Raw genomic sequence first — 11024 nt, 5'->3', positions numbered from 1 at the left:
ATCCAATAGCTCCAATATCCAATAGGTAAGTCATCAATATAAAATAGGTAGGGGCTTGACACCCCACCAATTAACTGTTTACATCTTGTCCCCACAGGTGATAATTGTGTGGAGTGAAACATTGCATTTCATACACAGTGGGATGCTGCCAACCTACTTCTATTTATTTGAATAGGAGCGGATCTGAAGTATCCGGTCGCAGTCAATCACTATTTGGTTGGCGGAGCTCTGCTGTTCTGCTTCGCAACTATTCCCTTCCAGCCACCGACACACAAAACTGATCGATAGGTGTCAGGTCAATCTGATATTGATGACCTATCCTAAGGATAGATCACTAATAATAAAGTACTGGACAACCCCTTTAAGCCCTTTGCAACTAATGATGGACATAGCACGTCATGAGCGGGTGTCAGTTCTGGCACCATGACATGCTTTGTCCGTCATGACTTTAAACAGTCACTGCATGTAAAAACGCAGTGACAGTTCAGTGCCGACAGCTGTCACTGATGGCTGAGTGGCGCGGGAAGAGGTGCAGGGACCTATGCCATCAGCCCCCGGACTCAGGGTGCTGTGATCGGTCAGTCAGTCAATCTGACTGACTGATCACAGCATAAGCCCGCATCAGTTTTGGAATAACAAGTTGGGGCTTTAATGTTTTTTCTTTCTAAGAAAATGAATCCATCTTGCCACCCTTTCCCCCAGGCCAGACATATGAAGAATACTGGAGATTGTTGTCATAATTCAGTAGACAACCAGTATTTTCCAAAAATTCTTGCAGCTCCTTTAATGTTGCAGTAGTCCTCTTGGCAGCGTTCCAGACCAATTTCCTTCTAGTATTTTTATTAATATTTGAGGCACGTTCAGTTCTAGGTAATGTAACTGTTGTGCCAAATTTAAGCCACATCTTGATTACTGTCTTCATCAATGTTCCATGGTTCTAATATCTTGGAATTTATTTATTTTTATACCCACCTTCTAACTGGTAACGTTCAACAATGAGATCCCTTTGCTGTGTTGCAAGCGGTTTACAGACCATGGCCTTTTCTGTTAAATGCAAGTAAGAAAATGTCAGGAAAATCCCACTAGATTATATGCGGTTAATCAGAATGACTAAACATAGTCAGCCGTGTACGGACTACTATTTAACATGAGTTTAAATGTGATTAGCTAATTTTTAACACAATCACATCCCGAGTTGTAAGAGGGTGTTCACACTTATACAACCACATTATTTTAGTTTTATTTCGCCCTCAATATTTCAGTTTGTTTCTGAATGAATTTGTGCAGATTATGGGCAACATTAAAGTTGGAAAAAGTTCTGAAATTAATTAAATCTTCTAAGGTATAATTTTTTTTTCATGACAAAGCCCTGGCATTTTAACAGGGGTATGTAGACTTATTTCTTCTGTAACTAATACTCTACAAGATGCCATATTTTTTGTGCAATTTTGGCTGATGGGACAACAGATTTGAAATGGTTAAAGTGGCGAAAATGTTATGTAGTTTTCTAAAACAGTAAGTTTGTGATGAAGGTTTATAACGGTGCCAGATAAATAAAGGGGAAAAACTATTGAGTCCACTAGATTAACCCCTTAAGGACCGAGCCACTTTGCAGGTTAATGACCTGGCCTCATTTTTTAAATGTGACCAGTGTCACGTTATGAGGTAATGCACTGGGAAAAAAATTCCAAGTGCGTTGAAATTGCAAAAAAAAGTGCAATTCCACAATTGTTTTGGAGTTTATTACCATATTCACTTTACAGTAAAAGTGACCTGGCAATTTGGGATGAGTGAACCCGAATGGTAAAGTTCGGGGTTCGTACCGAGCCCCAAACACTGACATTTTACTGTACGTCCAGTTTCCTGTTCGGGTTCGCCAGTCTAATAAAGCTTGTTGAAAGTATTGGCATGGCTGTGATTGGCCAGCGCAGCACGTGACCCGGCCTGTATAATGGCTGCATCACGAGTGCTGCAATTATGCTCTCATTAGTGTAGGGATAGGATGCAGCTGGAGTGATGGACAGATTCTGACTGTGCACTCTGCAATCAAGCCACTGTGTGTACTGTGCCTTTAAGCCACTGTGTATACTCTGCCCCCCACACGTCTGTGAGAGTACTGTGCCTTTAAGCCACTGTGTTTTCTAGTAGTCTTGGAAATAAACAATTGGCATCAGCCATCTCATCATTTAAAGGCCAAAGAAATAATTTTTCAAAATGTGTGTGTGCTTTCTAGTAGTCTGGGAAATACATAATTGCCATTAGCCAGCTCGTTGCCATTTATAGGCCATATAAATAATTTTTCAGGACCACTGTGTGCTTTCTCGTAGTGTTGCAAATAAATCTATTCTTCTGCCATCTCTTTACGAGTAGTGTTTAGAAAAAACAGTTCCAAAAAATTAGAGCATCAAATGGGGGACGTAGCTGTGGTGTCACAAAAAGCTTTTACATCCAGGTACTTAATAGATGACGTCTCTGGAGTCATCCTCTTCCTTTTCTTCTTCATTTTGTCGAGACTTTTCTCATCCACAGCTCGTCTCTGCAGCCTTTCATCTTCTCAGGTCTTCTGCAGCACATACACAATGCCCTTATTATATAGCTCCTGAATAAAAATATCTGTCCTATGCTGAGCCCCTGAATAAATAATTGCCCCTCACTATATTCTCTGCATAAAATATGACCCACACACTGTGCCTCTTATGGTACATGCTCCCCACACTGCCCTCTCCTTTCCATACTGGGCCCCCTCTTCACACTGTCCTCCCACTGTGTCCCCTGTATAGGACACAGTCTCTATACTGCGCTCACTCATCACACTCCCTCTCCTTGGTATACTGTCCCCTCCTGGCTGTGCCCTTACAATGTCCCCCCATGCCCTTACAATGTCCCTCCACATACACACTATTCAGTCTTTATTCAGTGCCCACTCAAATTTCTCTCCCCCCATACTGTCTTCTCACACTATTCCCTCACACATTTCCCCTTCCCATCTCATACATTTACCCTCTCTTTATCCATACGGCCTCCCTGACTCCTCATACTGTGTCCGCACTTATCCCCCCCACTCACCATACTGTGTTTGCACCGATCCCACCCCCCCAATACAGTACATGCCCCCCCATTTCACCCCTTGCTCCTCATATTGTGTCTTCAAATGTCTCCCACCACTCCTATTATGTCTGCAGCGGTCCCATCCTTGCTCCCCAAACTTGTGTCCTCAAATCATCCCCACCCCCGTTACACTAAATGTCCTACACACTGTAAATCTCCCCCAGCCTTGTTACACTAAATTTCCCCCTCCACACAGTAAATCTTCCCCAGCTCCATTACACTAAATCATTCCCAAACAGTATATACCCCCCACACGCAGTAAATGCCCTCCACACAGTAAATATACCCCCTGACCTGCAGTAAATATATCACCCCCACCTGCAGTAAATATCCCCAACACACATAGTATACCCCCTCCGACACAGTAAATATCCCCCAGCCCCTTGTTACATTTAATCTTCGGTGTCTTCAGCTCAACTTCTGTGGAGCATTTTCCACCAATGTTCTTCACGTTTCTCAGCACCGGCGAATGACGCCAGCAGCATGATCACATGGTCTGATCATGCTGCTGGCATCGCTCTGACCCAGCGGTGAGAACTTCAATTGTTCACTGGGAGGCAGCGGGTTGCATGTTCTGTGCGGCCACCGGGGGAGACACTTCAGACCACCGCATTAGGCGGCCCGACTGCGACCCCTTGCCAGCTGCGCTTGGGGCACATGCCCTGGCTACCTTCCCCTAGATATACCTCTGGTTTGGGGGACAACTACCATAGCGCACAGGAGCTGTGGACTGAGATCAAACAGCAGCTAGATGAATGGTTGGTGCCGGTGAACGTCAAGCCCGGCCTGGTGGTGTGATAACGGGTGAAATCTCGTAGCAGCTCTGGGCCTAGCTGCTTTGATGCACATCCCTTGCCTGGCGCATGTGCTGAACTTGGTGATACGCCGCTTCCTGAAAATCTACCTACACATGTCGGAGCTGCTGCTGAAAGTGCGGGTAGCGAAAGCACTTTTGTAGTTCTCACCCTGCCACTGCTCGCTTATCTGCGCTGCAGCGTCACTTCTGCCTTCTCGCTCACCAGTTAATATGGGAAGTACCAACAAGATGCAGCTCCACCTTGTATATGCTGGAGAGCCAGTGCGAGCAGCAGGCAGTTGCAGCATGCATGGCTGAGTCACTTTGGAGAACAATACCACTTCACCACCAATGAGTGGGCGTCCATGCCGGTCATGTGTGCCGTCTTGCGCTGCTTCTAATATTCCACCAATATGGCCAGCTCTGAAAAAGCCATCATCAGAATTACTATACCATCTATATGCCTGCTGAAAAAAAAAACAATTCAGGCCATGATGGATGTGGTGGTGGTACTGGAGGAAGAGGAGCAGGGCCAATTCACACCGTTATCAGCCCTGTTGTCCACACATGGCTCAGAGGGTGGGTTACTCTCCCAGCAGCAGCCAGGTACCCAACTGTACAGCCAGCGAACAGTTTGGGTGAACGATGATGAGGAGGAGGAACAACCAAGTTCAGAGCAGGGTGGCACTCAGCTCAGCTCACGGGCATCACTGGAGCATGGCTGGGAGGATACAGAGTGCGCAGACGATACATCTCCCAACAAGGACACCTTGTCGTTGTCTCTGGGCAGCCTGGCACAAATGAGTCAATACATGCTGCAGTGCCTGCACAATGACCGCTGAATTGGCCATATTGTTACCAGTGCAGATTACTGGGTGGCCACCCTGCTGGATCTCTGCTACAAGGACAACATACCATCATTACTACGGGAGCACCAAATGCGTGAATACAAGCCGATGCTGGTAGAAAAACTACTGATGTCTTTCAAACCTGATAGCGGGGGCTCAGTGGAAGAACAAGGCAGAGGAGGAAGTTGCCAACGCAGCTGGGGTACCACTAGAACTTCTGAAAGCAGGGTTAGCATGGCCGAAATGTGGCAAAACTTTATGAGCATGGCACAACATACAGCACCACCATGTATCGGGTCTTAGCAGGAGTCAGTATTACAACAACATGGTTGAAGAGTACATGTCCACACGTCTCCACGTACTAACAGATGGGTCTGTGCCATTTAACTTCTGGGTCTCCAAATTGGACACATGGCCTGAGCTTGCCCTTTATGCCTTGGAGGTTCTGGCCTGCCCTGCATCAAGTGTTATGTCAGAACATGTGTTTAGCATGGCAGGGGGTGTGATCACAGACAGGCTCATCCGCCCGTCCACATCCAATGTGGGGAACCTAATATTGCTTAAAATGAACCAGACATGGATCCCACAGGACTTGTCCATTCCTTTGGATGGAAAGACAACTATACCAGCCACACCCAGCCAGTATTCAATTCTAATTGCCATTTGTTTCACTTGAGTTCCTCCTCCCGAAATAAAAAACCCAAACACCTGTGTTGGCTACCTCCTCCTTTGTCTCTTCCACCTATACCACCACATCCACCTATTCCTCCACTTGGACCTACGCATAGTTTTGTTAAATCTAGGTTAAGTCAGTTCCAAAAAAAAAATGGAAAAAAATACCCCCCAAAAAATGTTGGACTACTCCTCCTTTGCCTCTGCCACCTATACCGCCGCATCCACCTCTTCGTCCACTTGGACCTATGCCTCTTGGTTCCAGATAGCTAGTTTTAGTTTTGTTAAATCTAGGTTGTTTTAAGTCAATTCCATAAAGAAAATACAAAAAAACAATCTTTTTTTTTAAAAAAATACAAAAATAACAACAAAAAAATGTTGGATTACTCCTCCTTTGCCTCTTCCACCCATACCGCCATGTCCATCTCTTCGTCCACTTGGAGCTATGCCTCGTGGTTCTAGATAGCTAGTTTTAGTTTTGTTAAATCTAGGTTGTTTTAAGTCAGTTCTATAAAAAAAATACAAAAAAAAAGCACAAAAAAAGAAATAATATTGGATTAATTCTCCCTTGCCTCTTCCACCATTACCGCCACATCCAACTTTTCCTCCACTTGGACCTACGCCTCCTGGTTATAGACTGCTAGTTTTAGTTTTGTAAATTCTAGGTTGTTTTAAGTCACTTCCATAAAAAAAAATCTAAAACACAGTGTTGGATTACTCCTTCCTTTTTTTTTTATTTTACTCAGTTATACAGTGCCATTAATTCCACAGAGTTTTACAGACATTATCAGCACTTTCCCCATTGGAGCTCACAATCTAATTTCCCTATCAGTATGTCTTTGGAGTGTGGGAGGAAACTTATGCAAACATGGGGAGAAGATACAAACTCCTTGCAGATATTGTCCTTGGTTGTATTTGAACATAGGACCCCACCACTACAAAGTGGCAGTGCTAACCACTAAGCCACCATGCTGCCCTGCTGCTTCAACCTATACCGCCATGTCCACCTCCTTCTCCACTTGGAACTGTTCCTCTTAGTTCAAGATTATTATTTTTTATTTCTGCTCTGCTTAGCATAGGGACAGGACACAGCTGTAGTGAGGGACAGTATTAGATTTTGCGCGTGTGCAGTTTTCCAAAAACACTCTTTATGTGTATTTTTCTACTCTTATACAACCATGTCTTTGATAGTACTGTGCCAAAAGCCACTGTGTGTATTCTTTAACCCGTGTTTGTGGGAATGCAGTGCCAAAAGCCGCTGTGTCTATTCTTTAACTCATATCTGTGGTAGTACTGTGCATTTAAGCCGCTGTGTGTACTCTGCAACCCTGCCTGTGGATGCACTGTGCCCTATTGTCTGGGTGTGAAATTTTTAATCAGCTTCTCTGGGGAAAATGTGAAAACATGCTCAGTGGGTGAAATTTGTTATTAGCTTCCGCGGAGGTACTGTGCTCAAAAGCCTCTGTGTACTCTGCAGCCATCTCTGTATAAATTGTGTGACTAAAAAATAATTTGACTCTACCTTTGTGGCTGGGCCTAAAGCTCATTAAAGGATTTAACTCCTTATTCCAATTACAGAGCCTCTAAATTGTCACGGATGGCTATTTTATCTCACTACATCAACTGCTGACTCCGTTTAGAAGTGGTTAATTTGTTTGACTGCTGCCTTCCAAGGATGTGGTACATGTATTAGGCTGCCTCTCTGGAATAGAACCATGATTTTCCATTACCTGTGTGCACTCTGCAACCTCGCCTGTGGGAGTACTGTAGTGAAAGCTGCAGTTTGTACTCTGTAACCCTGACTGTGGGGTACTGTGCCCCATTGTCTGCATGTGAAATTTTTAATCAGCTTATCTGGGGAAAATGTGAAAATATGCTCTGTGAGTATAATTTGTTATCAGCTTTTGTGGGTGAAATGTGGAAACATGCTCTGTGAGTGAGATTTGTTATCAACTTCTGTGAGGGAAATATAAAAACATGGTCTGTGGGTGACATTTTTTGTGAAAACATACTCTGTGGGTGAAATTTGTTATCAGGTTATGTGGGGGAAATGTGGAAATGTGGCGCCCCTGAGGGTTCGGTCGCCACAGAGGTATTGCATCTCACCCAGAGGTGTGGTATCTCACTCTCAGGTAAGGAAGGAGTACGGCTCAGGACCCTAACACCTGCATTCACTACACCACATTTCCGGGGGACAGGGCGAGATTGCTCCTAGGGGACAGCACAGTCCCTGGTCCCTGGGTGGAGTGGGGGGAACCACCTAGCGAGGGGGAACTATGTAGTGGATGGGGTGGAGGACATAGATCCTGGGAGCACTTGTCAGGTAGTATAAAAGAGAGTAGCCATCTTAGTTCAGTGTGGAGTTCCAGTCAGACAGACTGAGGAGAAGTCAGGGAGCAGAGGCTCTGTATGAGCTCTGCTCCACAGGCGGGCCAAGCCGACTACGCCAAAGTTGACGCGCCCCCTGGGCCGTGGGGCACCCGGATCCAGGCCTGCAGAGGCTGGGGGTTGTAGTCACCATAGCGGCAACCCGGTCCGTGACCCAGGGCGGTCAAACCAGGGTAGTCTATGTGTGTCTGTTATATATAGTCCGACTACGCCACCTATGGACTACTACGCTGCGGAACAGTCCTCTGAAGCCAGTGGTATAGCACCTAAGGTAGTGTAACTCCCCACAGGAAGAGTGTAGCTCCAGGGCAGCGTGTATGGATGATGGTGGTAGTAGTGCAAGGTATCACTAATGACAACATGGAGTCTTTGCAGTGCAGTCCCAGGGTCTTTACTGTTGGCAATTATATGGGCCCCACTACGCCAAAGTTGACGCGCCCCCTGACCCGTGGGGATACCCGAAGCCGGGTCTTGTGGATGCTGGGGGTTGTAGTCACCGTGGCGGCGACCCGGTCCATGACCAAGGGCGGTCAAACCAAGGGGGTAGTCTATCTGTACAAATGTTAATATCCGACTACGCCACCTGTGGAATGCGGTTATTGGTAACCGCCGCTGCGGAGCAGTCCGCTGAAGCTGGTGGTATGTGCAGCAAGGTGATGTGACTCCACACAGGAGGAGTGTAGCTTCAGGGCAGCGTGACTGGATGATGGTGGTGATTGTGCAGGGCGTTCTAGTGCTGTGAGTGCTGGCGCCGCAAGGAACACAGAGACAAGATAGTGCAGTCCCAGGGTCTTTACTCACTGTTGTTGTAGTTCAGATTACAGGTACCAAGAAATCTTCCCCGGTCGTGCTGTGCGTACTCAGTGAGGGGTTCAGTCCACCCTCAGGTATTTCCAGAGCACTGGAGTCTGTCTGACTGAAACTCCCTACTGAACTAAGATGGCTACTCTCTTTTATACTACCTGACAAGTGCTCCCAGGATCTACGTCCTCCACCCCATCCACTACATAGTTCCCCCTCTCTAGGTGGTTCCCCCCACTCCAGCCAGGGACCAGGGACTGTGTTCTCCCCTAGGAGCAATCTCGCCTTGTTCCCCGGAAATGTGGTGTAGTGAATGCAGGTGTTAGGGTCCTGAGCCGTACTCCTTCCTTACCTGAGAGTGAGATACCACACCTCTGGGTGAGATGCAATACCTCTGTGGCAACTGAACCCTCAGGGGCGCCACACCCCCCCCTGGTAAAACACAGCACGTCCGCGGGCTGGAACAGAGCAAAAGACAGTGTAAATTAGGACATGCAAATTTTTGGATGCATCACATTATATAACATTATGGATACTTTTTAAAGGACATTTCTCTTCACACTTATAAAATATTTCTTCACACATATAAGACAATTTTAATATAAACATTCTTCATATCAACACATTTTCAAGTAAAACTTTTGGTCAACTGGTCACAGTAATGCCTGCAACCACGTGCCCATTTTTCGGTAAAGTGCAAACTTGCAAACTCGAATATGAGGGACCCGTCCCAAACCCTCAACGGAGGCCCTTGGGTGGCTGCAGGGCTTAGACGATCCAGATGCTGGATCTCGTCTTCGGCCACCTCCAACGGGTTTTTGTTGTGAGGTCACTCGTTGTAGTTCTTATCAAACCAAAAATGGCACCTCAAGAGGTGCAACTATTTACAAGAAGCGGCTGCTCCCAGTCCTCGGCCGGTCAGTCTTTGGACCCGTTACGGGTAACTAAGTAAACGGGTAACAACACACAAACTTTGAACTTGCAGTGTCCATTCTGCACGGGTACTGGTGACAACGTGTAACCTTTAATAGGAGTGCTCCCACTGGGGAGGCTCTGGTCCATGGGAAGCTGACCCAGACGGGTCTTCAGCTTCGCAGGGGTAAAAAGTCACTCTCTTCCTCCACCCTGTGGACATTGAGGGCATACCAGCCGCTTACTCCTCGGTGACGGGTGTAAGTTACTATGTCTCCAGGGTAGAGGTCTGGATCAGGGTGACTCGCTCTGAGATGAGACTCCACGTCCCTTCTATTTACAAACAAGTCAATGTCTGTGTGCGGGTCCCGGATGAACCCCCATCCGGCCTCTAAGTTGAATTTAACTACGGTCCCTTCTTCCCTGGGACCATGGGTGGCTTTGTTGGACTGGCCCGGGTTTTCTCCTGCATATTCTGGGCCTCTAATTTCTCCCACCGCTTGCGCCGTGAGCTGCGCTCTTTTTCAAATTGGACCAGCTGCTGGTGGCAGAACTCCTTGCGGCGGGCTGCGGCTGCCCTGGTTTCCTGGGAGAACCCCATCAGGTCCTCCCCAGCAGGGTCCCACTCGAACTGGGCCTCGTCTTCCGGCAACCGGGAGACGACGGCGGCAGGCTGCAGAGCAGGCAGGAGCGGGGGGCGCTGATCCTCTACCTCCATGGACCAGTCCCACCGGCGACGCCGATACACCCACTCAGCGGGCGGGGGAGACGGCTCCTGCAGGTCACCCAAGAGCTGATCGGCATCGCTGGTGCCCGGAGGTAACGGCGTCGGGGTCTGCGGGGCGTGCAGGGCAGGCGCGCCCGGGACTTGCGGCGGGATCAGGAGCGGGCCAACAAAGCCACCCACGGTCCCAGGGAAGAAGGGACCGTAGTTAAATTCAGCTTAGAGGCTGGATGGGGGTTCATCCGGGACCCGCACACAGACATTGACTTGTTTGTAAATAGAAGGGACGTGGAGTCTCATCTCAGAGCGGGTCACCCTGATCGGGACCTCTACCCCAGAGACATAGTAACTTACACCCGTCACCGAGGAGTAAGGGGCTGGTATGCCCTCAATGTCCACAAGGTGGAGGAAGAGAGCGAGTTCTACCTCTGTGAGGCTGAAGATCCGGCTGGGTCAGCTTCCAATGGACCAGAGCCTCCCCGGTGGGAGCACTCCTATTAAAGGTTACACGTAGTCACCAGTACCAGTGCAGAATGAACACTGCAAGTTCAAAGTTTGTGTTTTGTTACCCGTTTGCTTAGTTACCCGTAACGGGTCCAAAGGCTGACCGGCTGAGGACTGGGAGCAGCCAATTCTTGTAAATAGTTGCACCTCTTGAGGTGCCCCTTATTGGTTTTATAAGAACTACAACGAGTGACCTCAGAACAAAAACCCGTTGGAGGTGGCTGAAGACGAGGTCCAGCATCTGGATCGTCTAAGCCCTGCAGCCACCCCA

This window comes from Phyllobates terribilis, unplaced genomic scaffold (assembly GCF_046119375.1).
Source record: "Phyllobates terribilis strain yellow unplaced genomic scaffold, ASM4611937v1 Scaffold_2__4_contigs__length_985480577, whole genome shotgun sequence".
Taxonomy (NCBI): domain Eukaryota; kingdom Metazoa; phylum Chordata; class Amphibia; order Anura; family Dendrobatidae; genus Phyllobates; species Phyllobates terribilis.
The sequence above is the reverse complement of the archived record's forward strand: the minus strand, read 5'-3'. Positions refer to the sequence as shown.